Raw genomic sequence first — 10,141 nt, 5'->3', positions numbered from 1 at the left:
TTGTCTCCCATGCTCAATGTTTATTTTAAGGGAATTTCCCCTTGGCCCTGAAAATTGCTGGAACTGAATGGTTGACTGCATAGCGTTCTCTAGGTAGGGCACTGAGGAAGGATTTATCCCGATCACATTTCCAAGTGGGAATTTCCCGCCCTTTACCCACATCAAGTGAGATATTTCTGACGAACACCACTTTCCCTCCACTCACCTTCGACTCCAAATCAGTGGGGATGGACACCTGTCTCACCTTCTGGGACTTCTTTTCTAGCAAGAAGCCCTTCTTGTCCAGAAGTGGCTGAGGTCATCCGCCCTGGCTGGAGACCCTTCTTGGGGGGTGGTTAGATCCTCCACGTGTCTGGCATGGAGGATGTTGGTATTCTCATTAACAGGCTGCCTTTTCCAGGAGGCAGCCTGGTCACCTGAACTAATTCATGTCACTTGAATGTCCCCCTTCTGGAGTCTCTTGGGGGCAGAGATAAATGAAACAAATCACTTCAGTTTGATGTCTGTTGAAGACTTTGGTCCATCCTCTTTCTTTTTTGCCGGGCAATGAGGGTTAAGTGACGTTCCCAGGATCACACAGCTAGTGTCAAGTGTCTGAGGCCAGATTTGAACTCAGGTCTTCCTGAATCCAGGGCCAGTGCTTTATCCACTGTGCCACCTAGCTGCCCTGGCCCATCCTCTTTCAATCTCCTTCAGGGATGTTGGCCCTGTGCTAAATAATGACACTTTCCCATAGGATGTATGACTGGAAAGCACCTTAAAGTTCATCTAACCCAACCTTCTCGTCATATAGAGGACCCTCCTCTTACCCAATTTCACAGGGAATATTAGGACTGGAAAGATCATTAGAGGTCAGCTGGTCCAACCCCTTCACTTTACAGATGAGGAAAATAGGGCTTGTAGGAAGCTAAGGTAATTGAAATGACTTGCCAAAGGCCACCCAAAGATTTGGAATTCATCCTCTTGGGTCCCATGTCTCCTAATCTGGTGTTCTTTCCACTAGATTAGTGCTAGGTCATCTGAGGGGTCCTCTGTGCTCTTTGAAATAAAAAAGCAAAAACCCAGTTACAATGCTAATGAAAGGCAATTTACTATCAAGATCAAATCAAATCAAATAAAAAGAATACAACCTACAAGTTATGTCAAGGTTTTCAACCACAACTTCCTTCAATTCAACTCAGTAATAAATGTTAAGCAGCTACCATGAAGTTGGTAGTACACTGGGCAGCTGTTGGGAGTTCAGAGAAGCATATGATTTTGAGATACAATGCTGACAGTCTAGTTTGGAAGACAAGATGCATAGTCTTTTTTTTTTTTTTTTAAACGGGGCAATGGGGTTAAGTGACTTGCCCAGGGTCACACAGCTAGTAAGTGTCAAGTGTCTGAGGCCAGATTTGAACTCAGGAACTCCTGAATCCAGGGCCAGTGCTTTATCCATTGCGCCACCTAGCCGCCCCAAGATGCATAGTCTTATACACATAGGGCAGTAAATAGGAAAGTACAAAAATAGGTATAATCAAGAGACAAAATTCATGAGACAAATGGCAGGTACTACAAGTTATCAGTTAAGTGTGGGTTTAAGATTTAACCCAAATGGGCATGTTGAGGTGAACCTCACAAGGGAGGCAGAATAGATGGGAATGGAAGCAATCCTGGATCTGTAATCAGAGTCTGGGCTTGAATCTTGCCTTTGCTACTTACTCCTCTTAATTGATATACTTGGTAGCCTTTTCTCAGACACTGCTGACCACCATCTGCTTCCAGATATTCTTTTTTCTCTGGGTTTTGGGGACACTGATCTTTCTTGGTTCTCCTGGCTATCTGATCATTCTGCCTCAATCCCCTCATCGTGGATATACCCCCAAAGTTCTGTCCTGGGCCTCCTTCTCTTCTCTCTCTGCATACTCTCTCTTAGTGATCTTATCAACCCTCTCATGGATGTAATTGTCGCTTCTAGATAAATGATTCCCAGATCAATATAAATAGCTCCAATTTCTCCCCTGAGCTCTAATCATGCATCAAGGGCTGCCCAGTGACTAGACTGACATCCTATTGACATCTCATACTCAACATATCCCCAAAGAGGCTCCTCATCTTTCCCCTCTTCCCTCCAGGCATACAGGTTCCCAAACTCAGTCATCCTTAGCTCTTTATTCTGCCTCACCAAACATATCTAATCAGCTGAAAAATCTTGCTGGTTCTACCTCCACAGCATTTCATTCACCTATCCCCTTTTCTCCACTCACACAGACACTACTCTAGCCCAGGCCCTCATCTATCACTATTGCAATACCCTCTAAATTGGTATCCCTGCCACAAGTCTCTCTCCTCTCCAATCTATTCTCTGCACAGCTGTCAAAGTGATTTTCTTTTTTTTTTTTTTCTTGGTGAGGCAATTGGGCTTAAGTGACTTGCCCAGGGTCACACAGCTAATAAGTGTTAAGTGTCTGAGGCCGGATTTGAACTCAGGTACTCCTGAATCCAGGGCCGGTGCTTTATCCACTGCGCCACCTAGCTGCCCCTGATTTTCTTTTTTTTTTTTAAGTTGCAATTAATTTATTAAAAGAGATGATTGATTAGGCATCTGAAATGGTGACTTCAACTTCTACCCCTGGTTCCATGCTGATAGAAGTGATCTGCCTTCACAACTTCAGAAGGACTGTGCAAATCAATAAGACATTTGTGGATTCTCATCTGGAAGCGATCCCAAGTCTTAGAACCTTCACCACAAGGAGTTTTTCTAGTTGTAATTCGAAGTGTCTTGGTGGGCATTCAAAACAGGTACCTTCACTTTCTTTTTCTTTTCTTTTCTTTTTTTTTTTTTTTTGCGGGGCAGTGGGGGTTAAGTGACTTGCCCAGGGTCACACAGCTAGTATGTGTCAGGTGTCTGAAGCCAGATGTGAACTCAGGTCCTCCTGAATTCAGGGCCAGTGCTTTATCCACTGCACCACCTAGCTGCCCCTCTTGGGTCCTTTCACTTTCTTTTTTTGGGGGGGGGGCAATGAGGGTTAAGTGACTTGCCCAAGGTCACACAGCTAGTAAGTGTCAAGTGTCTGAGGCTGGATTTGAACTCAGGACCTCCTGAATCCAGGGCCAGTGATTTATCCACTGTGCCACCTAGCTGCCCGCAGGTCCTTTCACTTTCAAGTTCTTTTCTTTGGTTCCTCTAATCAGGTCAGCACACACACCTTCTCCAGTGACTTCACATCGCGGCTGGTGAGGGTGATCCAGATCCGGTGAACGGCCACTTCGGGCTCCACAAGCATCTTGCCGATGTCCTTGAATGCCATGACAGTGGAGCGGCTTCCTGACCGACTTATTCCTCGGTGAGAGCGAACAGCGGTGAGTCAGGAGGAGGAGAGGCAGGAACTGCTGACTCTAAGCAGCTGCAGCGATGGTACCTTCACCAGAGTCAAAGTGATTTTCTTAATGCACTGGTCTGACCCTGACATGTCCCTTCTCAATAAATTCTGGTGGTTCTAGAACTATTACTTATATTACCTGTAGGATCAAATATATACTTCTCTGTGTGTAGATAAGAAGTGTGTATACACATATAGATATATCCCCTTGGACCCTCCATGTCTCCAATCACCTTGTATCTGTTCATTCTATCTATCTATCTATCTATCTATCTATCTATCTATCTATCTATCTATCTATCTATCTATCCATCCATCCATCCATCCATCCATCCATCCATCCATCCATCCATCCATCCATCCATCTATCTATCTATCTATCTATCTATCTATCTATCTATCTATCTATCTATCTATCTATCTATCTATCTATCTATCTATCTATCTATCCATCTATCTATTTCTATTTATCCATACAGCTATCCATCCATTCATCATCTGTCTGTCTGTCTCTCCATTCATCCTTCTATCTCTATTTCTCTCTTTGATACAAGGTGATTGGAGGTGGGAAGAGTCCAAGGTAATATACCCACACAAATGTTGTCTACCCTGATTGAGGATGGGGAGGATAACAAGCATTTGTTAAATACCTACTATATGTCAGACACTGTGCTAAGCACTTTACAAACATTACTTCATAAAATCCCTTGAGGGTGGGGTCTATTTCACTTTTGGTTATCTATCTTTGTAACTTTTGGCAAGTGACTTCACCAACCTGGGCCTCAGTTTCCTCTTCTGTAAAATGAGTGGGTTGGACTGGATGCCTTCTATGATCCCTTCTAGTTCTAGATCTGTGATCCTATGATATCGTGGGTCCTGTGGTCTCACCACCAATTTCTGCCTGACTGGCCCTGTGATCTTACTCAGTAGTAGATTTGGGTAACTCTTAGCTGAGTAACTAGGGCTTTGTTTGGGTCTTGTGGTAGAATGGGCTTTCATGAGTCATGTATACATGTGTTCTGGGGTTTTCATGTATTTATGTGTGTATGTTTGTTGTGTTGCACTCCCCGGTGCATACATGTACAGCAATTGTCACTTACTAAGCACCTACTATGTGCCAGGCATTGTGTCAAGCCCTGGGAATACAAATACAAAAATAGAAAAGCAGTCCCTTCCCTCAGTGAGCTTACAATCTAATTGTAACACAAATTGAAGCTGGGGGTGCGGGGAGAGGGAGGGAAAGGGAGTATGTGTTCTTATGGGGATTGAAAAAACCTTAAAGTTACTGAATTTTAGAGCAAGAAAAGCTCCTCCACCTCATGTGGTTGGCCAGTGAGTCACCAAGAATTTATAAGATGCTAAATGCCATGGAGTTAAAGAAAGGTAAAAATACTGTAGCCCAATCCTATTCAAACAGATAAGGAAAATGGGGTCCAGAGAAGTACAAACATTCCATAGCTAACTAGTGTCAGGGTTGGGTTTAAAGAACCTAGGTGTCCTGATTCCTCAGCTCAGTCAGCATTTTTTTCCCACTGGGTCATTTGTTCTCTGGCCTTCTGAATTGGGGGGGGGGGTCAGAGTTGCAAATGTGGGAAATAAGGCTCCAGGTCCTCCCTGTAGCTGACAGTTTAGCTGCTCTCCTTTCCTGACTCACAACTGGCTTCCAGAATTCCATATCTTGTCATATCAGGAGCCTGTGGTAGGGGAATTTGCAATTGGCAGGGTAGATGGGAAGAATTTTAAATGGCTTAAGGTTTGGGGGTTTTCAAGGGCAGGATCAAAGGGAAGGAATGGTTCAGTTGACCCAGGAGGAGGAAACGTGCCATAGAAATGGGGTGGGGGGGGAAGGTAGGATGGGAAGATAAAGAAGAGGGAGAGAGAGATTGAAATAGATGGCAGGAAGTGGGAAGAAAGCCTCCTGTGACGGCTGTCGAAATGCCATTTCCTTGAAATAATTTGACAGGCAATTTCCCTAGAGTGGGCTCTCTTCTAGAATCTTGGCTTCTGCTATGGAAGGGGTTTTTTTGTTTTTTTAATTTTTTTTTTTTTTTTGGCAAGAGAGTCTTGGTCATTTCAGCCCTCCATTTGGGAAGTATGTGGGGATAGGGTGGAGGCTTGGGTGAGGTGCAGGACTCTTTAAGAGAGCCTGGGGCCACATGCAGAGTTATCCCCAAGGTAAAAGAAATCAAGACGATAGCCCCCAGGACCTGGTTGTGTGTGTGTGTGTGTGTGTGTGTGTGTGTGTGTGTGTGTGTGTGTGTGTGAGAGAGAGAGAGAGAGAGAGAGAAGCTGATACACATACACACAGGCCAGGAGGCAAGGTTGGAACTAAGTGCCTAAAAACCACGGGTGGCATGCTCTCTCTCCTTTTACAATACCTCTTTTTGTCCCCTTCAAGAGAATGTTCTTTTTAACAGGGTTTCACCAAGATAAAAATGTTAAGGAGCCTGGAGGGGGGAGTGGGGATGGGTCATACAAGATGATTGCCCAACACCCTTCTTAGACATAGCCCTGGCAGCAAGTCTAGCCTGAAGGAGTCAGGACTCCCTAATGAAGCAATTCCCTTTCCAGCTTCAGGAAGTTGGGGTGTCTGGGCCACTGGGCCTGGGAGGGTCACTTCCTTTCTCTACGGTTCTTGAACCGTTAGGTGGCACAGTGAACAAAATGCTGAACTTGGAGTCAGAAAGGCCTGAGTTCATATCCTGTCTCAGATACCTACTAGCTGATTAACCTCAGGCCTATCACTTAACCTCTCTGAGTCTCAGATTATAACAGCACCTACCTCACAAGGTTGTTGTGAGAATCAGATGAGATAAATCACTTTGGAAACCTTTAAGTGCTAAACAGGATGTCCTCCAAGATGTTTTAGCTTTGCTAGCTATTATTATTATCTCTGTACCCACCTCTCCCCACCCCTTTTTCCTCTCTATCCATGCTTCCGCTGCCTCCTTCCCGTTGTCACCACAGCCCTGGCTTCTGGCATACAAAGTGTGCATGTTTAAACATGGCTGTGGTCAAAACAGCGTCTGCTGAGTTTGAGGTCTTAGGAGGATGCTAAGAGCTGTTCAGAAACCTAACCCCAAAAAATCAAGAAGTAAATATAGCTATCATGAAGTCCTTTGTGGTCAATTTTACCCCAAGAGGGGTCAATTCCCCTTCCCCCAGCCAACTTTGCCTTCAGAGGAATACACTCAGAAAAAGAAAATAATTTGAGCTTTAGCCTGAACAAAATATCTTCAGGGAGGTGAATTTTCTTTGGGGGGCAGGGGAGGGAGGTTTATAAAAGCAGCTCAAATCCTAATAGAAATTACTTTAAGATGATCCATATTTACAAATACCAGAATAACTAAAAATTGACATTAAAAATGTAGACAACTGAGGGATGACTGGAAGCAAAAGGCGGAAATCCAGAATCTGAGGACTTTACCTGAAGGGAACCGGGAAAGAATCATATGTTCTTGGAGGAGGCAAGGGGAGAGGGAGGGTTGTTCAAGGCTAAGGGACCAGAGTGAGGGAAATAAGCCAAGAAGGACCAGAAATCATCTAGCCAAGTAGCTAAATCGGTGGACTCGACATTTGATTTTCTCACTCTGGTTGCTTGTTTAAACCCAGGCTGGGAGGGTTGGGGGAAGACTTAGAAAAGCAAGAAGATTGAGGAAATAGGAGGTATGGGTGAAAGGGGAATCTTATAGGTTGGGGGTCAGGTGTTTTTGAGGTAGGAAGGGGAATCTTTAGGTAAGGGGAGTGACATGTAATAATGGAAACCAAAGCCTCGATCCCTAGCAGTGGCATGATTAGGGAAGTGGGATGGAGTTGCCCTAGGCACAGCCTTAGAGGGTATTGGGAGTATCATACAGGAGCCATCAACTTTCCATGATGATGGCCTTGCTCTGAAGGGTGCTTCCTAAGGAAATCCACCTCTACAAGCCAGCTAAAAGCACTAGCTGTATCATTGTTCTAAAGTCCCTAGCCTGAACCAATCACTTGGCGTTGGTTGACAAATCTTGTCTTGGGGTCTGGAAATCATCAATTCTCACCATGGGATGGGAGTGTCAGAATGGTCCTCAGGGATAATAATGACTCACATTAAGTAAAAACCTCCTATTACATGTTTACATAGTGCTTCCCTCATACAACCATGAAGCAGGCAGTATCAGCATTATCTGCTCTACTTTTTAGATGAGGAATGTGAGGCTCAGAGAGGCTACTAATTTGCCCATGGTCACACAGCCAGTAAGTGACCGAGCTGGGATTTGAACCATGTCACCTGACTTTAAGTCTAACATACTTTCCCAATAAATAAACCCAGCCAGATCTAGACCTGCAAAAGTTGTAGAACGTGTTGATTTCAATTCAACCATAGGAAGAATGGAATGGGCTCCTATCACCACTGGGAAGCAGAAGCCAGATGGCCTCTCATTGGGGATATTGTGGAAAAGATTTGTGATTCAGGTAGAAGTTGGGTTGGATGACCCTTCCAATTCTAGCAGCCCATGACAGCGTGCTTCCTTTCCAAAATCTTTAGATTATAACAAGGTTGGGTGAGGGGAACCCCACTGTCCCTTGGGCTAGGTGGCATCTGACCTCTATTCCCAGTCTTTATTTCTATTATTCTGAGAACTCAAGAACCAGTCAACTCAAGTCTCAATGGCTTCACTGTAGACAGAGACATGCTGGATTGAGGAACCACCATGTAAAAGAGAAACAGTCCAGGGAGGGAAACAGATCATTCGTACAAAGGAAGCCTTAGCCAGCATCTATTCCCATGTGAATATATCGACATCCTCTGTATTACAGATAACAGGCCCTTGGAAGCTCCAGTACAATACAATCTCTCATCCTCCACTTACACCCTCACACTATGCTTTATTATGCTGTGATGGACACAAGGTCCTGAAGTGAAATCCAACAAACAATGGAAAAGTTTCCCGGTTTGTGCCTGTGCCTTTACCAGGGGATGGTCTGGACAGTGCCAGGACCTTTTTTTTTTTTTTTTTAGTAAGGCAATTGGGGTTAAGTGACTTGCCCAGGGTCACACAGCTAGTAAGTGTGTGTTAAGTGTCTGAGGCCGGATTTGAACTCAGGTACTCCTGACTCCAGGGCCGGTGCTCTATCCACTGTACCACCTAGCTGCCCCAGTGCCAGGACCTTTTGAAAATCCCCAGCCCTCTTTGGACCCTCATGGTCTCCACTTCCTTATCTATAAAACAAGGGCTAATCTTTAAGGTCCCTTCCTTCTTCAACTTTCTCTGGTCCTTCACTTCAAGTGACAGATGGTCTCCCCTCAAAGGGTCAGGAGGGATAACGGAGAGCCAGAAGAGTCCTTGGGGAATACAGATTAGAAAGTACCCTGAGTATTAGGACCAGGAAGGTGAGGAACTCTGTTCTGGACTACCTACTTTCTGCCCCAAGTTAGTACCTCCAAGTTCTCACTTCTAGCAAGGAGGGAACATTCTCTAATAAACTTTCCAGCAAGCCCTTACACATAACTTCATCATAATCTTCAGTCAACTAGAAGTCAGAAAACCTTTTCATGGCCTAGTCCACCTAGATTCATCCCAGATTCTACGTCTCCTCTCCCATTCACCTCTCCCACTTTATTCCTCCAGTCTCTTTGGAGGAAGGAGGTATAAGAACTCATGTTGAGTGTAGAACTCTGATGAATCCAACCTCCAAGTTATTTATTGTGTAACTTGACTGACTATGGTCAGCTTGGAAGGACCTTGCCCTTGGCCCCAGGGCCTTCTCCATTTTACTTTCTCTTCCACTGATCCCTGAACCCCAGTTCTACAAATGATCAAAGTCACTTGGCTCCCTGGGCTCAGAGATCTGTCACAGCCGATCACTACTGATCTTTTTCTGCTGATGCTACTTCAACAAGATGCCCACTTCTCACACTTGCTTCCTCTTTTCTTTCTCATCATGGATGCTATGCACATTAGATCTTCTGTGCATCTACTATGCACAGAAGTATATTTTGGGGGGAGCTAGGTATCACAGTGGATAAGGCACCGGCCCTGGATTCAGGAGGACCTGAGTTCAAATCCAGCCTCAGACACTTGACACTTACTAGCTGTATGACCCTGGACAAGTCAACCCTCATTGCCCCCCCCCCCCAATACATTCTCTCTTTTTTAAGAAAAGTATTTTAGGGGCAGCTAGATGGCGCAGTGGTTAACACTTGACACTTACTAGGTGTGACCCTGGGCAAGTCACTTAACCCCCATTGCCTGCAAAAAACCCCCAAAAAACAAAAAAACAAAAAAAGAAAAAGTATTTTATTATTTTCCAGTTACATGTAAGGATAGTTCTCAACATTTGTTTTCATAGGATTTTTAGTTCCAAATTTCCCTCCTCCCCACAACAGAAAACAATCTGGTATAGGTACAATCACATTAAACATAGTATATTTTCTAGATTCCTAGAAGCAGGTAATACAGTGAAGGTGGAAGCCCTAGACCTATAGTGGCAGTCAATTGCTTGTTCTAACATTAAGTAGCTGTGAGACCCCAAGCAAATGATTTTACCTCCCTTTTTCTATCTGTAAAATGGGGGTAACATTGTACAACTGACCTCATAGGACAGATGGGAGGAAATGCTCAGTTTACTTTAAAGCACTGCAGAGATGTGAGTCATTAGGCTTTGTTTAGCAAAGGAAGAATAATAGGCAGAAATAACAAAAATAGTGTTGCTAGGTAAATAAGAGTAAATCTTATAAAAGACTTTTCCTCAGACTCAGTAGGTGGACCTAGACTTTTTAGCTCACTTCATTTGTTTCC

General features: G+C 44.3%; 1 pseudogene; it reads right to left on the bottom strand.

Moving 5' to 3' along the window:
• Positions 1 to 2,576: 2,576 nt before the first annotated feature.
• LOC122726303 lies at positions 2,577 to 3,290 on the bottom strand (annotated as a pseudogene).
• Positions 3,291 to 10,141: the final 6,851 nt, after the last annotated feature.

Source organism: Dromiciops gliroides, chromosome 4, assembly GCF_019393635.1.
Source record: "Dromiciops gliroides isolate mDroGli1 chromosome 4, mDroGli1.pri, whole genome shotgun sequence".
Lineage (NCBI taxonomy): Eukaryota > Metazoa > Chordata > Mammalia > Microbiotheria > Microbiotheriidae > Dromiciops > Dromiciops gliroides.
This window is presented reverse-complemented; position numbering and strand designations above follow the sequence as displayed.